General features: G+C 38.3%; 1 pseudogene; it reads right to left on the reverse strand.

Moving 5' to 3' along the window:
• Positions 1-628: 628 nt before the first annotated feature.
• Positions 629-1461, reverse strand: LOC140526023 (microtubule-associated protein RP/EB family member 1 pseudogene; annotated as a pseudogene).
• Positions 1462-19012: the final 17551 nt, after the last annotated feature.

Consider the following 19012-nt stretch of genomic DNA (forward strand, 5'->3'; position numbering starts at 1 on the left):
TCCCTCTGATTGTTAGGCAAAAATTCAGCCTATTCTTTCATGGAAATTTAACTCCTGAGTAATACCAAAAAGTTCTAGAATAAATTTCTTTATTTTGCATTTTGATCAATTTTCCCACCTATAAGTACTAAAAGAGCACTACAGGGCTTCTCAGTTATATATAAGGTTAGGTTCTTTCTAACCACAATATGAAGCATAGAGAATCTCCTGTCACACGTTTTATAATTTGACATATGGAAACATTTTAAAAAACTCTTAAGGCATTTATTTATTTCTATGCTGAGATTTCACATTAGTTAATCCATTCTGTGAGTTGTCCTCACATTTCTCTATTTTAAATTTCCATTTTCAGTATGTTACATAAAAACAACTTTTTCAGATATCAGTGTGTTTACCAGCAACCAAATAGTGAGTTCTCAGGGTCTGCCTCTTTGTTCCCTAAGTGAACCAGCTAGATGTAAGTACTGCTCTGCCACAAGATAAAAGCTCCTAACTCAAAACCCATTGGAAAAGGAGTGAAATTTTTGCAAAGTGCACATTAAAAAATGGTACTTTTTGCTCTAAAAATAATAAAAAGGAGTATTTTACAGTTAAACACATGATTTAGGGTGAAGAAATCAGATGTTGCTGCTCTACTGGCACAGTATATGGGTTATTAATACTCTTCTTACTCCTCTTGTGGTCCCCCCTCATCAGGTATCACAAAACCTTCATCTGTGGCATAGAGAATCTCCACAATCCTCTGCAACACTGGATCACTTTCCCCTTTATTTTCCTGACAGATCAATTCAATATTCCTTAGCTTTCCAAAGTAGAAGTCTCTCTCTTTCTCCAAGTCTTCAGCAGTGAGTTTCAATGCATTGATCTGCTGGATTAATTCTGTTGACTCATCATCTCAGTTTCCCATACCTGAATTCTTTCTGACCATGCCAAGGCCTGTCTTGGAAGATGCTGTAGTTCTCTGTGTAGAAATGTACCTTTGTGGTGCTGTACCACTGGAACCAAGAGGCTCTTTTGGCTTACTCAAAACTGGAGTCATCAGGGAGAAGGCTACTGCTGTTTCTTGGCCTTGTTGAGCTGCTATAGAGTCATAGTCTTTCCCATCATAGTCTGCATCAAAAAATTTCTTGAACCATTGAACAAATTCAAAATTGTCCTGAAATTTTCCTTTCACTAATGTGTCCACAGGGATTATTTTGTCAAGAATCAGTCTCTTAAAACCTGCTTGTAGGATTTGAAGTTATGAATGTATTCATGTTCCAGCTTTTCTTGAAATTTCACTTTCTTTAGAGCAAAGGAACCAGGGAAAAGCATATCCATAAACTGACAATAGGCAACACCTGAACATAAGTGTTCAATCTTTGTCAAGGTGAACTGCAGAGATTCGTTGATCCAGGGCAGCATATCATGTTGACTCAAATTATCACTAGTTACTGAAGCTGAATACAAGTTAACTGCCATCTTCAGCTTCTCGAGGAACCACATTTCCCCAAGGTATTATTTTCTTCTGTATTTTTTGGGTATCTTTTAGCAAGCTGTTTATTCATTTTTTCATGATTTACTTGCATTACTCTTATTTCTCTTCTCAATTTTTCTTGTACTTCTCTTACTTGATTTTCAAAATCCTTTTTGAGCGCTTCCATGGCCTGAGACCAATTCATATTTTTCTTGGAGGCTTTGGATGCAGGAGCTTTGACTTTGTTGTCTTCTTCTGGTTGTATATTTTGATCTCCCTTGTAACCAAAGTAATATTCTATAGTCTGATTTTTTTCCTCACTGTTTGTTCATTTCCTCAGCCAATTACTTGACTTGACTTCATTTCCAGTGTGGAGAGTGTACTGTCCCAAGCTTCAGGGGTTTTGCGCATCTGTTTTCTGAGTTACTTCTAGGGTCCTGTAAGTTTTCAGCTCTTCCAAAGTGATGATCTAAAGAGAGGTGTTTGCTTCTCTCCTGTCCTGTGTGCTGGTCAATGGGTGACCACAAGTACTCTTTTCTGACCTGGAACTGTGAGGAGGGTTCCCTCTCCTTTGCTGCCACAAGGTCTGCTATGCCAGTGCTCTTTATCACTCAAGGACTGCCAACCAGATCCAAGAATGAGAAAAGAAACAGAATATTGCCTCAGGGCCAGCAAAGAGACTTGTGTTATCTGCTTCTGATCAGATGTTCAATCCCCTTACTGTTTGAGGGCTGAGAATTCCAGAAACAGCTGCTGTGACTACTGTCACCATCCCCACTGCTGCTCCAGGGCTGGACTGCTCTCCTTCTCACCTAGGGTCAAGAGGCCTTTCCTCTTGACCGTCTAACTTGTCTTTGGCAATTTGTGGGTTGAGAAGTCTGGAAACCCCCACATCTACCAGTAATTCAGTCTCCAGCAGCTTGCTCCAGGTCTGCTAGAACCAGGTCTTTGCTGGTGCAACTTGTGCTAGACTGTGCTACTCTTCCAGCCTGGTGTAACAGAACTTTCCTGTTGACCTTCCAGCTTGTCTGGATCTGGAAATTTGTTTCACTCTCTCTTTTTGTGTGTTTGGTTGCTCTATAATTTGTTTAGAGTAATATTTTACAGGTATTTATAGAGGTTTGAGGAAGAATTTGAGCAGTCTCTACTTTTACTCTACCATCTTGGCTCCACACCGGATAATTTCTTGAAAGATGTTGTCCAGGTCCCCTTTTTTTTGATCATGGCTTTTAGGTAGTCGAATAATTCTTATATTATCTCTCCTGGATCTATTTTCTAGGTCAGTTGTTTTTCAATGAGAAATTTTACATTTTGTTCTATTCTTTTATCTGTTTTATTGTATCCTGATGTCTCAGAGAGTCATTCATTTCCACTTGTTCAATTCCAATGTTTAAGGAATGATTTTATTCAGTGCACTTTTGGATATTCTTTTCTCTTTAGCAAATCCTACTTTTTAAGGAGTTATTTTTCTCAATAAATATTTGTAAAACTTTTCCCATACTGTTGACTCTTTTTTCTTCATGATTCTCTTGCATTACTCTCATTTCTTTTTCAATTTTTCTTCTACTCTTATTTGCTTTTTAAATTAAAGCTCTTTCAGGAATTTCTTTTGGTCCTGAGACCAAATTAATATTCTTTTCTTTGAGGCTTCACATGTTGCTATTTTGACACTATTGTCCTCCTCTAAGTTATGCTTTGATCCTCGCTATCATCATAGTAACTTTCTATAGTCAAGCTCCTTTTATTTTTTGCTCCTTTTTTCCTGCCTTTATTTTGTGACTTGGTGTTTTCATATGAGATTTGGGCTCTGGTTCTGCACTATTCCAAGCTTTTGTCCTGGGGCTCTGGGTCTTGGTGCTGGCTTTCACTGGGCTTCAAGGTTTAGCTACTTGCTTTTGAGGGTACACTTCCCTTCTGGCTTGTTCTGGGAGTTGGGGAGAGGCTCCTCTGGATATGGCAGTTAGCTGATGGCCTGCTACAGGGGTGGGGCCTTATGCTGGATTGCTATGGTGACAGTCTTTCTGGTGGTTGGCTCTGGAGGAGAAATTTTGCTGCTGGTCAGGCCCAAAGGTGATAACTTGCTGCTTGGTTCCTATGGTAATATTGTCTCTCTGCTAGCAAGCCCTGGAGGAGTAATTTTGTTGCTGATCTGCCTGAGGGGTGAGGGCCTGTTGCAGGGCTACTGTAGAAATAAAGTTTCTCTGTTGGCCCCAGGGATGGGGTCTTGATGTTGGCTAGCCCCAAGATGGGGCTTCACTACTGGTAAACAATGAGTCCAGGCTTCATGGGTCGTTTGTGCTGGAGTTGGGGTCACTAGGGTGGGACCTTGCTGCACTGCACAGACTGCTCATGTGCCAAGGGGTCTGAAGGTTTGTAGGAGGGCAGGACTTCACAGACCCTTGTTGTGAGGCTAGTTGTTTCTGCTGCTCTTGGACCTTGCTTCTTTCCTTCCCCAGGGAGACAAACCTTTCCTACTGACTGGAAAGCTGCTTCCCTACTCCTCAACAAATTCTTCAGCTGTTTTCTAGTTGCTTGAAGGAGAATTTTGGAGGGCTTCAGAGGATTCCTTCCTTACTCCACTATCTTGACACTGGAAATCTCTTTGCTAAGCCCTTTTCAGGGTTACTCATCCACCTTTGGTGTCTACCTGCCACCCAATGTTTACCTGTGGCTCTAAGAAGCTGTAGCATGCATGGTGGCCATACCTCAGGAAAAATCATCTTCATAGTTGGGCTAAACCTGGTTGAAAGTGACTGATAGGCCTCAAACTCATTGGAAGTTAGGGGAATGTCTAAGCAGGTGAAGACTTCCCTGGTGGAATAGGTGAATGACAATTTGTTCCCATGACCTTGAAAGTGGCTGAAGCAGGTGCTGTGAAGTACCAAGATGCTAATGTCATCTACTACATGCTGGGCTATTGCCAATTATCCTGACTTTTGTTTTGACACCGGACTTTGATGACTCTGGAAAAGAGAGTGAGGTTGGCAACTATGCACAGCTGTGCCTCACTTACATCCAATTTAAGTGCAAGTCAAGATATCATCCGTGATGTCATTGTTCCTCTTTGAAATGAAGGATGAGTAGCTATGCATATGCATATGCATGCAGGCACACACACGTCATCTACAAACAGAATCATATAGAAGGCCTGTCTATCCATGGAGAATCCTTTAACCTGGACTACATGCTCTATCTCTTCCATAGCAGGACACATATCTCTGGCAAATATGCATTCCTCACTTGATATTTATTATCAGAGAACCTTGAACAAGATTGTTTCTGTTGTTCTATCTTCTAAGGAAGCCTGAATAATTTTCATGTATGGATCAATCAATCAACAAGTATTTATGAAATGCCAGCTGTGTGTTAAGCACTGTCCTAGGTGCTGGAGATACAAATACAAAGAATGAAACAACCCCTACTTACAGAACTGACTGTTGTAAAAGTACCTCTAAAGTACCATTTTGTTCTACTGAATCAAATGTTGGGTTTTTGTTTTTGGCAATTAAGAAGTAACAAGCACAAGGGGATTTTATATTCTGTACATCTTTCAATTAATTGTGAAATTGTTAAAAAGTGGCCCATTATTGAATATGGATTTTCAAAACCTGCTTATTTCTCCCTAATGTTTCCACTGAGGATGGCCTTAATTTGTGTAGAGATGATTTTCACAAAAATATTGCATGGATGGGAGAATATGCATCTAGGTTAAGAGTTATTTGATTTTCTTCTTGATTGCCTTTTTTGGTATCAATAATGTTGAAGAATTTTCCCTACCTTTACTTTCATCTCCTCCTTTAGGTTCCTTTTTAATGACCCCTCATTGTCCTTAGAATGTTCCCAAGCATGGATCTCCTAGTCCATGGTCCAAGCCAACTGACTTTATTTTAATCTCCTTCATTATATTGTGAACTCTTTGATAACAGGGACAATATTTTTGCTTTGTATCCCCAGGGCTTACAATGCTTGGAACGTTGTTGAGTTTATTTTTTTTGTTCTTTTTTAATGTCACTTGACTTTGCAAGTAAATCAGGGACTGTGATGTCAAGGTCCAAGTGCAATGACTCCATTATCCTTGATTATAGAAACAAATCTAATGTAGTTAAAATTAGTAAAGAAACAGGTAAAGGGGAAAAATTTTTGCAGCCAGTTTCTTTGATAAAGGTCTCATCTTTAAGATATAAAGAATTTATTCAAATTTATAAAACTAAGAGCTAATTCTCAATAAATAGTCAAGAGATATGAGTAAACAATTTTCGAAGGAAGAAATCTAGGCTACCAACAATCTTATGAAAAATCTTCTCGATTCCTGACAGAGTATGCAAATTAATGTTGAGTTTTTACCTCATTCCTATCAGACTGACAAAGATGACAGAAAGAGGAAAATGATAAATGTTGGAGGAGTTGTGGGAAAACTGACATGCTAGTGCACTGTTGTCGAATTGTGACTTGGTCTAGCCGTTATGGAAAAAAATTTAGAATTGTGCACCCCCCTCCACCCAATTTCTATATTTATTCATACCTGTGACCCAGGTATACTACTAGTAGGTCTAAACCCAAAAGAGGTCTAATAAAGAGCAAAAGGACCTATTTATACAATAATATTTATAGCTACTCTTTTAATAATAGCATAAAATTGGAAACTAGTGAGGTTCTAGGTATGGGAAACCTGTTGCCTTGAGGTCATATGTGTGGTCCTCAAATGCGGCCCTTTGACTGAATCCATACTTCACCTCTGGACTTGAGGAATGGCTAAACAAATTTTGATACATGAATGTAATAGATTATTAATATGCCATAAGAAATGATGAAATGGGCAACTTCAGAGGACCCTGGGAAGATCACAGTGAACTGATACAAAGTGCAGTGAGCAGAACTAGGAGAACAATTTGTACGATGACAATTTAGAATCCTGGTCTATGCAAGGATAAATTAGCCATTAGTCCGTAAGATGCTACTTACCTTCTCCAGCTATATGTGCCCTTGTTGGTCACTGGACAAGAATTTCAACATTAGAGTGCCCATAGTCAAATTAAAGTTTATTAATGTTCTAAAAACTGTATGTTTCTTTCCCACCACTCTGCCATCATTACTACAAAAATATAAGGGGGCTACTTAAAACTGAGATCCATTTAAAAATTTTCTGTTTCATGGATTCCTATAACAAATATGCAAACATACACATATATGTATGTGTGCATGTGTGTGTGTGTATACATAATAAAATCAGCTTGTGGTTGATCTACCAGTGAAGGGCCTATTTCCAATTAATTATGTTGGTCCTTGGAAAACAGACTTAATCTACTACCAGGATGATACTGGAAGCCTTTCCTGCATAGTGAAACCTGGTAGAGTTTATACTCCATTAACAGAGCTTTTGAGAATGCCTGATTATCTTTATGCCATATGAGAACTTCAGGGATGTAACCCAATTAAATTTACATTTATCCTGAGGAATACATGGTTATCTCTCACAAAGAAAGGCATACCAGTAGAGATAGTAAAATTATTTTTTATTAATTTGTTTCCAGTTTTCAACAATCACTTTCATAAGTTTTAAATTTTCTCCCCCTCCTTCCCCCCTCCCTCCCCAAGGTGGCATACAATCTTATATGGGTTCTACACATACATTCTTATTAAACACATTTTCACATTAGTCATGTTGTATAAAATAATTAAAATGAAAGGGAGAAACCATGAGAAAAACCAAACCAAACCAAAACATAACAAAAGAGAAAATAGTCTGCTTCATTCTGCATCCTGACTCTATAGCTCCTTCTCTGGAAGTGGATGGCATTTTGCATGGAGTTCTTTGGAAATGTGTTGGGTCCTTGCATTGCTGTGAAGGGCTAAGTCTATCAGAAACAGTCCTTTCACACTGTGGCTATTACTGTGTATAATGTTCTCCTGGTTCTGCTTATTTCCCTCAGTATCACTTCATTTAAGTTTTTCCAGGTTTTTCTGGTCTGTCTGTTTATCATTTCTTATAGCACAATAATATTCTATTACATTCATATACCACAAACTTGAACTGATAGGCATTTCCTCGATTTCCTGTTTTTGGTCACCACAAAAAAGAGCTGCTATAAATATTTTTTATTTGTGGATCCTTTTTCCATTTTTATGATCTCTTTGGTAGCCCAGAGCCCTAGAAGCAATATTGCTGGGTCAAAGCACATGCACATTTTTATAGCCCTTTAGGCATAGTTCCAAATTGCTCTCCCGAATGGTTGGATCAGCTCATAGCTCCAGATAGTAAAATTTCACTGAAGACTGTGAAGGATATTGGTGGGAATGATGTTTGACATCTCAAGTATAGTCAACATAACTACTCAGTGAATAATTTCCTACTTATCAGGAATACTGTTTACTTCTTAAAACTTTCTCAAAGAAGTACCAATGTTCCTTTAGATTGTGGTAGTCCTGCTGGACACTGCCCTGGTCAGACTATAGTTGGAATATGATGTTCCCTTCTACACACCACATTTTAGGAAGAATGCTGACAAGTCAGAACAGAGAAGTCTAACCTAGTTAGGGTTAGGGAATAGACTAGTAACCATACGATAGGAGATTTCATTGACCTCAGAAATGAGGGTGTTTAGCCCAGAGAAGAGAAATATTGGGGAAATATCATGTCCATGTTTATATATTTGAAGGGTTGGCCTGGAAGAAGAATTAAGCTTTTTCTGCTTGTCTCAAGGGGCAGAACTAGAAGCAATGAGGGGAAGAAGCAGAAAGGTATGTTTTTACTTGACGGAAGGAATGACAACTGTCCCAGAGTGGAATGGACTGCTCCAGGAATTGGAAGGTTATCTTTCATTTGAAGTATTCAAGTGGAGACCAGGAAGCCACTTTCCAGAGATGCAGAGCAAGAGTTCTTGACCTGGGATCCATGAGCTTTTCTTTTTCAAAAAAATTGATAACTATTTACAATGTAATAAGTTTCCTTTGAAATCTTAGGTATTTCATTTTATGTATTTTAAAATATTAATTTGAGAGTGGATACATAGGCATCAGCAGAATATCAAAGACGTTCACAAAAAAAATATTAAGAACCCCTGTGGTAGAGGATAGGGATTACATTAGCTGACCTGAGAGGTCCAATTCATTTCACAGACTCGATGACCCCATGGGGAAGAACTAGAGTTAGCGAATTCCCCATCACGGAGGGAGAGAGGGTTTTCAGGTAGATAATTATTTGGTCAGACAATTATTTGTAGCTAGTTATTATTGATGGTAGGATGAAGGGTAAATTATCTCTGACAAGGTTGCTTTCATCACTGGAATTTTATGATTCTAAATAGTCTGTACTCTTTTCAATAGAAATTCTTATTAAAGACCAGTTAAATCTGAAGAAGATGCCAGTTTGGCCAATTACTAAATTACCAAAGATATGTAAGGAATAATCTAGTGTTACATGAAGCCAATAAATAGCCACTGAGATTGATTAATGACCAAAGCAAAGCTGAGACATTTAATCAATCTTAAATACCATTTATTGCAAAGGATTCAATAGAGCAATAGAATTACCCATCCCCATTACACAATAAATCAGAATGATGGAGATAAAGAGAAGAGTAAGCAGGACTTATTTCTTACCTTGGAGAAGACCTCAAAATCTGGACTAGCCTTTCATCAGCTTTTTCTTCCTAGAGGTTTGTTTATATCCTGCTTGATTCAGGACTATTTAGAGTTGAGCACTCAGTTCAAAAAACACCAATCAAGCCTTTACTGTGAGCAAAGCTCTATTCTAGGTTTCTGACATTTTTCCAGGAAGGCATTTGGGGCAAAATTGACCATCTTTTCCTTTTCCAGTCAGTAACTTTTGGAATTTTTTGGCAATGCACAATAGGAAGCTACAGTAACCTGATAGAAATTCTCTGAACAAACAGATAATTTTGCATGAGAGAGAGAAAGAGAGAGAGAGACAGGGAGAGAATGATTTAATGAATACAAGCAGTACATGGTCTTCTGCTAAAATTTCTGGCTCAGTGCAAATATGCAAATTCAGAAAAATGACTTCTATAATTTGAAAATCTTATACTTAATGGTATCCCTAAAGATACAGACACATATGCATTCCTACAAGTTGCTGTTTATCCTTTGTTTTCGAAAAGGACCAATGACATCATGAGGTGATGTCTTGACTTGCACATGAATTAGATTTAAGTGAGTCAGGGTTGCACAAAATTGTCAGCTTCACTCTCTCTTCCTGACTCATCAAACTCCAGTGGCAAGATAAAACTCAGAATGACTGGCAACAGCCCTGGCTGCAGCGGATGAACTTGGCATCTTTGATGTCTGACCAAGCTCTACATGCTCCACAGAACCTGCTTCAACCACCTTCATGGCCATTGGAACAAATTTCTCTCACTGACCCATTCTGTTGGAGGAAGTCTTCATGTGCTTGGGGTAGACATCTCTCTAACTCACAGATCTCTTGGTTACCATTGGTTACCATTAACTTGGTTTAGCTTATCTGAAATAGTTTTACTGGGGTGCAACCATTGTATATGCTACAGCTTCTTGGAGCCACAGGTGAGAACTGGGTGATAGGAAGACCCCAAAAGGTGGATGAGCAGTCCTGAAAAGGGCTCACAACCCTCAAAGCAGAGACGTTAGTCCTCTCTGAAGACCCCATATATCCCATTCCTACAAGTAAGGTGTAATTAGATTGCCTCTCTAAGCCCAAGTAGGTTTTACCTGGCCACAAAGCCACACAGAACTCTAATTCTACTCTACTAATTCTACTCTAATTCATATAAAGAACAGCCCTTCCCACTGCTTCTCATCTGGGGGAGGGGGGTGGGTCACAGTATAATTTTTTTCTCTCTACAAATTTCTGTAGCCTATTCCTCAGAACCCCTTGAGAGTAAGAGGTGATAGCACTCTTCTTGCATTCTAAGCTTAGTATCAGATCCAAGGGCAATTAGAAGTGTTACCTTTTCCCCAGGGAAAAGTCAGTTTTAAATCAGTTTCTAATGTTATTAATAACAGAAAACTTCTAGCACAACTGAATTACAAGGCTCACCACAGTCTCTCTTTTCAAGATTTATTGTTCTGTTTGGAACTGAGCCAGAGATGCATGTTTTGCTTTCTATCCCTGCCTCCAGCCTCCAGGAACCATTCTAAACAACTGGAATATAACTGGAGGCTGGTGAGTACTCTAGCTTGGCTAGAGTATAGTTTAGATATAGTTTAGGACTAGAAAGAACTGAGAAAGTACTTAGTTCAATTCTCTTATCTTACAGATAAGGACACTTAACAGTGCTAATGTAATTTGCTCATGGGCAAACAGGCAGTCAGTAGCAGATCCATGTCTCTAAATCCCCTTGTCTTTCTCTCTTGCCCTTACCTTTTCCACCATTTCAGTATCCTTTCCCTGTGGTAGGCTGGCACCGATTGTGTAGGGCCTTGAATGCTAGGCTTTGGAATTTGACCTATATTGAATAGGCACTGAAAAAGTATGAATAAAGTAGTTATGTGTATCATTTCAATCCCAAAGCACATTGGTATGAGATTTTCACCTTGTTGGTAGAGGTGAAGGCCCTGACCTGCATGAGGGGCCAGGACAGAGGTGATGAGAGCAGGAGAGCTTGAGCCTTTGCCAGTTTTCTTTGAGCATTGAGTCACTTCTGGCTTTTAGCTTCATGGGGAAAGATGAATGAAACCAACTTCAGGTTGCAGAGGAAAAGACTCTGGGAAGACATGAGAAGATTTGGTAGTCTCCATCATGCTCTTAACTCCAGCTTGCTACACGAAAAAATTTGGGCAACTTCCCCTTGAGAGGTATCTTGTGTTCTCTCTCTCTCCCTCTCTTTCGGTTGAGTGGAATTGCCTTCTTCAACTTTGAATTGTTTGGTATATATAGACTTTGTATACATTCTCTGACTTCTGTTTTGCTACCAATTTGAATAATTTTTTTTGATAAGTGTTATGCAGTTCATTGTGGAACTGGTATTATGAGGGAAATTATAAGTCTTGTATATTATAAGTCTTGTATATCAAGCTTGGGATCATGCTTAACCCCCAATAATGGTAACAATAATCAGAAATTAGTTTGAACCTGATCATATCTCCTAGAATAAAGAATATTTAGGGGAGCAGGTAAGTATAATTTTACCACAGTACCATGGTAAAGAGAAAAGCATAGCGACTTCTAGCCCCTAATCCTGCTTCCCCTCTTAGCAGGAAATAGTCTTCCTTCAAGAAAGGTAGGAGGAGAAGAGGCTAGAGATATCTATTCTGTCTCCCTTCTAGCCAAACGGTGACACCCCCATGCTACATGTTGGGGACAGCCCTTGCTACACTTGGGGCCTGTCTACATATGAATAGATTTGTGCATAAGGAAGATATCAAAAGAGAACAGGAGGAGAATGAGAATGGAGGTGGAAGACCCCCCAAAAAAAAAAAGGCCATTGAAATATTCAAGCTAGTGATCATGAGAACCAGAGTGGTGGGAGCAGGAATATGACTTGGGGTAATTTGAGTGTTGTAAATTGTTGGCCTGAAGGAAAGAAAATGAAAACCCAAATTCTGCAATTCGGTGTCTCATACAAACTTTTCAATTAGTTTTTCAGATTTGTGCTCCATAATGGTATGCAAACCTTCATGGTTCTTAAGACATTGTTGTAGGACTGAAGATAACCAAATTCCATTAGCTAAAAAAAACTTTGCCACCTATGAAAGGAACCTCCACAGACTCAATGGAATAACGGGGATTGCTTGTTTTGAATGGCGTGCAAAGGAGTAATATTATGCCAGAAATGATAAACATTGACATTATCATTTAATAAATGCTCACTTAGGTGAATGGCTCATGAACTCTTTTTTTTTTTTTCAAATTTATTTATTTATTTAACTTTTAACATTCATTTTCACAGAATTTTGGGTTCCAAATTTTCTCCCCCCTTGTCCCCTCCCCCCACCCCAAAACACCGAGCATTCCAATTGCCCCCATCATCAATCTGCTCTCTCTTCTATCATCCCTGTCTGCCCTTGTCTCCATCCTCTCCTCTGTCCTGTAGGGCCAAATAACTTTCTATACCCCTTTACCTGTATTTCTTATTTCCTAGTGGCAAGAACAGTACTCGACAGTTGTTCCTAAAACTTTGAGTTCCAACTTCTTTTCCTCCCTCCCTCCCCACCCATTCCCTTTGGAAGGCAAGTAATTCAATATAGGCCAAATCTGTGTAGTTTTGCAAATGACTTCCATAATAGTCGTGTTGTATAAGACTAACTATATTTCCCTCCATCCTATCTTGCCCCCCATTACTTCTATTCTCTCTTTTGATCCTGTTCCTCCCCATGAGTGTCGACCTCAAATTGCACCCTCTTCCCCATGCCTTCCCTTCCATCGTCCCCCCCACCCTGTTTATCCCCTTATCCCCCATTTTCCTGTATTGCAAGATAGGTTTTCATACCAAAATAAGCGTGCATTTTATTCCTTCATTTAGTAGAATGTAATGAGAGTAAACTTCATGTTTTTCTCTCACCTCCCCTCTTTATCCCTCCACTAATAAGTCTTTTGCTTGCCTCTTTTATGAGAGATAATTTGCTCCATTCCATTTCTCCCTTTCTCCTCCCATATATTTCTCTCTCACTGCTTGATTTCATTTTTTTTAAGATATGATCCCATCCTCTTCAATTCACTCTGTGCACTCTGTCTCTATGTGTGTGTGTGTGTGCGTGTGGGTGTGTATGTTTGTGTGTGTAATCCCACCCAGTACCCAGATACTGAATAGTTTCAAGAGTTACAAATATTGTCTTTCCATGTAGGAATGTAAACAGTTCAACTTTTATAAGTCTCTTATGACTTCTCTTTGCTGTTTACCTTTTCATGCTTCTCTTCATTCTTGTGTTTGAAGGTCAAATTTTCTTTTCAGCTCTGGTCTTTTCATCAAGAATGCTTGAAAGTCCTCTATTTCATTAAAAGACCATTTTTTCCCCTCAAGTATTATACTCAGTTGTGCTGGGTAGGTGATTGTTGGTTTTAGTCCTAGTTCCTTTGACTTCTGGAATATCCTATTCCACGCCCTTTAATCCCTTAATGTAGCAGCTGCTAGATCTTGTGTTATCCTGATTGTATTTCCACAATACTTGAATTGTTTCTTTCTAGCTGCTTGCAATATTTTCTCCTTGACCTGGGAACTCTGGAATTTGGCCACAATGTTCCTAGGAGTTTCCCTTTTTGGATCTTTTTTCAGGTGGTGATCGGTGAATTCTTTCAATATTTATTTTGCCTTCTGGTTCTAGAATATTAGGGCAGTTTTCCTTGATAATTTCATGAAAGATGATGTCTAGGCTCTTTTTTGGATCAAGGCTTTCAGGTAGTCCCATAATTTTTAAACTGTCTCTCCTGGATCTATTTTCCAGGTCACTTGTTTTTCCAATGAGATATTTCACATTATCTTCCATTTTTTCATTCTTTTGGTTTTGTTTTGTGATTTCTTGGTTTCTCATAAAGTCATTAGCCTCCATCTGTTCCATTCTGATTTTGAAAGAACTATTTTCTTCAGTGAGCTTTTGAATCTCCTTTTCCATTTGGCTAATTCTGCTTGTGAAAGCATTCTTCTCCTCATTGGCTTTTTGAACCTCTTTTGCCAATTGAGTTAGCCTATTTTTCAAGGTGTTATTTTCTTCAGCATTTTTTGGGTCTCCTTTAGCAAGGTGTTGACCTGCTTTTCACGTTTTTCTTGCATCTCTCTCATTTCTCTTCCCAGTTTTTCCTCCACCTCTCTAACTTGATTTTCAAAATCCTTTTTGAGCTCTTCCATGGCCTGAGCCCATTGGGTGGGCTGGAACACAGAATCCTTGATTTCTGTGTCTTTGCCTGATGGTAAGCATTGTTCTTTCTCATCAGAAAGAAAGGGAGGAGAAACCTGTTCACCAAGAAAGTAACCTTCTATAGTCTTGGTTTTTTTCCCTTTTCTGGGCATTTTCCCAGCCAGTGACTTGACTTCTGAATATCCTCTTCACACCCACTTTGCCTCCAGATCCTCCCAGCCAGTGCTTGGGGTCTGAGATTCAAATGCTGCTCCCCAGCCTCAGGGCTTCCATGGGGGCGGGGCTGCTAGTCAGTGTGAGATCAAGTTCAAGTGCTCAGGTGGGGGCGGGGCCACCTCCCAGGCTCAGTTCCCTCAGGGGGTTTATGCAGAGACCTTCAACAATGGATCTGGGCTCCTGCCTGCTTGGAGAGCCCCAGTCTGTTCCCACCTCCGCTGCTGCCTACTGAGGGGGCCTGAGTTATAGGGGCACCCCACTCCCCTCTCAACCCGCGAAAGAGACCCTCTCACCAACCCTTGTCACCTGTGGGTGGAGGGACCCACACAGCTGCTGGAGATTCTGTCTCTGAAGCCTGCTCAGATCTGCTCCTCTCGGTGCTGGGCAGCCAAGGCAGGGCTGGGCTCTGCTCCACGTCCACAGTGCGAAGAACCTTTTGTGAGAGATTTTCAGGCTCTCTGGAACAGAGATATTGTCCGCTCTGCTGTTCTGTGGCTTCTGCTGCTCCAGAATTTATTGGCAGTTCTTTTTTTACAGATATTTTATGGACTGTGGGTTTGGAGCTAGCGTATGTGTGTGTTTCTACTCTGCCATCTTGGCTCCGCCCCCCTCATGAACTCTTTTTCAAAAAATTAGTTTTATTGATTCCTTTTGTTTCTACACCAGATATTTCTGGATATAGGCTTCCCTCGTGCCTCCCTTATTATGTCAGACACGAATCATCCATCTCTTGTAACAAAAGAAAAACATTAAGCAAAAAACAGGGCACCTAGTTGGCATAGTAGATAGAGTTCCAGGCCTGAAATTTGGAAGACTTATCTTCCTAAATTTAAATCTGGTCTCAGACGCTTATTAATTGTGTGACCCTAGACAAGTAACTTCACCCTGTTTGCCTCAGTTTCCTCATCTGTAAAATGAACTGGAGAAGGAAATGGCAAACCACTCTAGTATTTTTGCTAAGAAAACCCCAAATGGGGTCATGAAGAGATGGACAAACTGGAACAACTGAATAACAAAACTTCACAGTATTGTTTTTGGGGTAAGCACTTGGTCAGCCTCAAAACATGTCAATTATTATTATGATTTATATAATTAAATTATTCAAAACATTTTCATATCTGTTGTCATTTTTGCCAATCTGAGGTAAGTAGTATAAAGAATATTATCTTTATTTGACAGATGAGGAAATAGAGACTCAGAAACATGACTTGTTCAGACTCACTGAAACTGGAAATAAAACCTGAATCTTTTGACTTCCTCATTAAAAGTTCTTTTCACTGCACAAATAACTTTCTAATAGTTAGAGAATTGCAACACTGGAATATGCCTCCATGAGCAGTAGTGAGCCTCCAATCTTTAGATGTGTTCAAGTAGAGAAAGGCAGGTCCTTTGAAAATCTTTTAAGGTGACTCAGTCATCTGAGGGTTTGTTGAGCTGCTTCATGAAAGTAGCCTGACTTCTCAAACTGATGCTTGGTAACCCACAGTTTCTAATAAATCTAAGCTTGTTGACTTTCTAGGTTTTGATAAGTGCCAGCCAATACTTTTAGGATTAGTTTTCTTTATTGAATGTTTTCCTTGCTTGTTTCTACTTGCCTTGTTCAACAGAATTTCGATGCTCCAGGACCTTTAGTGGACATGAGTTTTTGGATGAGGGAACTCAGCGAATCCTTGGGGTATCCTGTCAAGGTTACTTTTGGGAACAAGTGTATAAGCTGAGACTAGGAAGCCAGTCTTGCCTACTTACTAGGCTTTTGGCCAAGTATTTAGGCTTTCTATAGGAAAGGCATGACAAGAAGGTGTCTCCTGAGTATGAGGGAAGCTTAGCTTTCTAGTGTTTTTGCTGTTTAGTTCCTGGGATCATTCAGCTATTCAGGTGAGCAAGCTGTTTTCAGGTTCAAGACCAAAAGTCACTTTTTATCCCTTAGCACAGATGTACTACCATTTCCCAAAGGACACCTTTGTTACATGACTACATCTCAAGAATTGTTTCCCTTGTTGTATCTTAAAATTGTTTCTGACCTCATGCTGTACCAGCATTTTCCTGACATATTCCTGATCTTTCTCCATCTTTTATCTTTGAAAATTTAAATTGATTTTTGTTTTTATTTTCTTTTATTTAAAACATTTTTCAATTGCAGTTAAAAACAATTTTTAACATTCATTTAAAAAAAATTGAATTCCAAATTTTCTTTCTCCCCCTCTCCTTTGCCCTCTCTCTGAGAAGGCAACCAATTTGATATATAGACTATACGGGTGCAGTCATCAAAAACATTTTCATTTTAGCCATGTTGCAAAAGAAAACACAGACCAAACTCTGTCCCCCAGCAAACCCAAGAAAAACAAAGTAAAAAAAGTATACTTCCATGTGCATTAAGATTCCATCAGTTCTTTCTCTGGAGGTGTATAGCAATTTTTTTTTATCTTAAGTCCTTCAGAATTGTCTTGGATCATTGTATTGACGAGAATAGCTAAGTCATTCACAGTCTTCATTGTACAATATTGCATTTACCGTGTACAATATTCTCCTGGTTATGCTCAATTCATTTTGTATCAGTTCATGTAAGTCTTACCATTTTTTTTTTGGAAACTCTTCTGCTTATCATTTCTTATAGCACAACAGTATTCCACCACAATCATATACCACAACCTGTTCAGTCATTCCCCAACTGATGGGCATCCTCTCAGTTTCCAATTCTTTGCCACCACAAAAAGAGCTGCTATAAATATTTTTGTACATACAAGTCTTTTTTCTTTGTCTTTGAACTCTTTGGGATACAGACCTAATAGTGCTATTGCTGTGTCAAAGGGTGTATACATTTTGATAGTCCTTTGGACATACTTCCAAATTGCTATCCATAATGGTTAGATCAGTTCACAACTATGCCAATAATGTATTAATGTCCTAATTTTTGCACATTCCCTCCAACATTTGTCATTTCTTCTGTCATCTTAAACAGTCTGATAGATATGAGATTATACCTCTTTAATTTGCATTTCTCTAATCAATAGTGATTTAAAACATTTTCATATGACTATAGATAGCTTTGATTTCTTCTGAAAACTGGTTGTTTCTATCCTTTGATCATTTATTAATTGAGGAGTGATTCATATTTTCATAAATTTGACTCAGTTTCCTACACATTTGAGAAATGAGGTCTTTTTCAGAGAAACTTGTTGTAAAATTTTTTCACTCAGTTTTCTTTATCATAAATTTTTCCTTTATCCATAGATCTGACATTTAAGATATTTCATGGTCCTTTAATTTGTTTATGATATCTTTATATCTAAATCATGTGTCCATTTTGAGCTTATCTTAATATGCAGTGTGAGATGTTTGTCAATACCTCTTTTCTGCCAAACTACTTTCCAGTTTTCCCAGCAATTTTTGTCAAATAGTGAGTTCTTGTCCTAAACACTTGTATTTATCAAACACTAGATTACCATGACCATTTACTATGTATTGTATATATGATCTATTCCAGTAGTGTACCACTCTATTTCTTAGGCAGTACAAGATTGTTTTGATGATTACCACTTTGTGTGGTGATTGGAGATCTGGTACTGGTAGGCCACCTTCCTTCAAAAGGTTTTTCATTGATTTCCTTAATATTCTTGACCTTTTGTTCTTCCAGATAAATTTTTTACTATATTTTCTATCTCTATAAAATAATTTTTGGTAGTCTTATTTGAATAAAGAAATGAATTTAGGTAGAATTGTCATTCTTATTATATTGCTTGGCCTACCCATGAGCAATTAATTCTTCCCCTGTTGTTTAAATTTGACTTTATTTGTATGAAAAATGTTTTGTAATTGTGTTTATATAGTTCTTGGATTTGTTTTGGTAAGTAAACTGCTAAGTATTTTATATTATCTACAGTTATTTTAAGTGGAATTTCTTTTTCTATCTCTTGCTGCTAGATTTTGTTGGTAATAAATAGATATATACTGATAATTTATGTGGGATTATTTTATAATCTGCAACTTTGCTAAAGTTGTAAATTAATCCAGGTAGTTTTTTAGTTGATTCTCTAGGATTCTGTAAGTATACCATGATATTATCTGCAAAGAATGACACTTCTGTTTCTTCATTCCCTATTCTAATTCTTTTAATTTCTGTTTCTTCAGAAATTGCTATAGGTAGTATTTCTAGTGTAATATTGAATAATAGTGGTGATAATGGACATCTTTGCTTCACCCCTGATTGTATTGGGAAGACTTCTAGCTTATTCTCATTACAGATAATGCTTTCTGATGGTTTTAGATACATTCTACTTAGCATTTTAAGGAAGTTCCATTTATTCCTATGCTTTTTGGTATTTTTAATAGAAATGAGTGTTGTATTTTGTCAAAATTTTTTATATATCTAGTGAGATAATCATATGATTTCTATTTTTGTTATTGATAATCTTTTGTTTTTATGCCTTCAGTTCTGAATATTTTTCTTCCCTCTTCCTGTGTAACAAAGAATAAAACAGAGGAAAAGAAAACAGTTTAGAAGGATTGCTAACAATTAGTACTTGTATAGTACTGTAAGGTTTTCTAAGCACTTTA

The sequence above is a fragment of the Notamacropus eugenii genome, chromosome 1 (genome assembly GCF_028372415.1).
Source record: "Notamacropus eugenii isolate mMacEug1 chromosome 1, mMacEug1.pri_v2, whole genome shotgun sequence".
NCBI lineage: Eukaryota > Metazoa > Chordata > Mammalia > Diprotodontia > Macropodidae > Notamacropus > Notamacropus eugenii.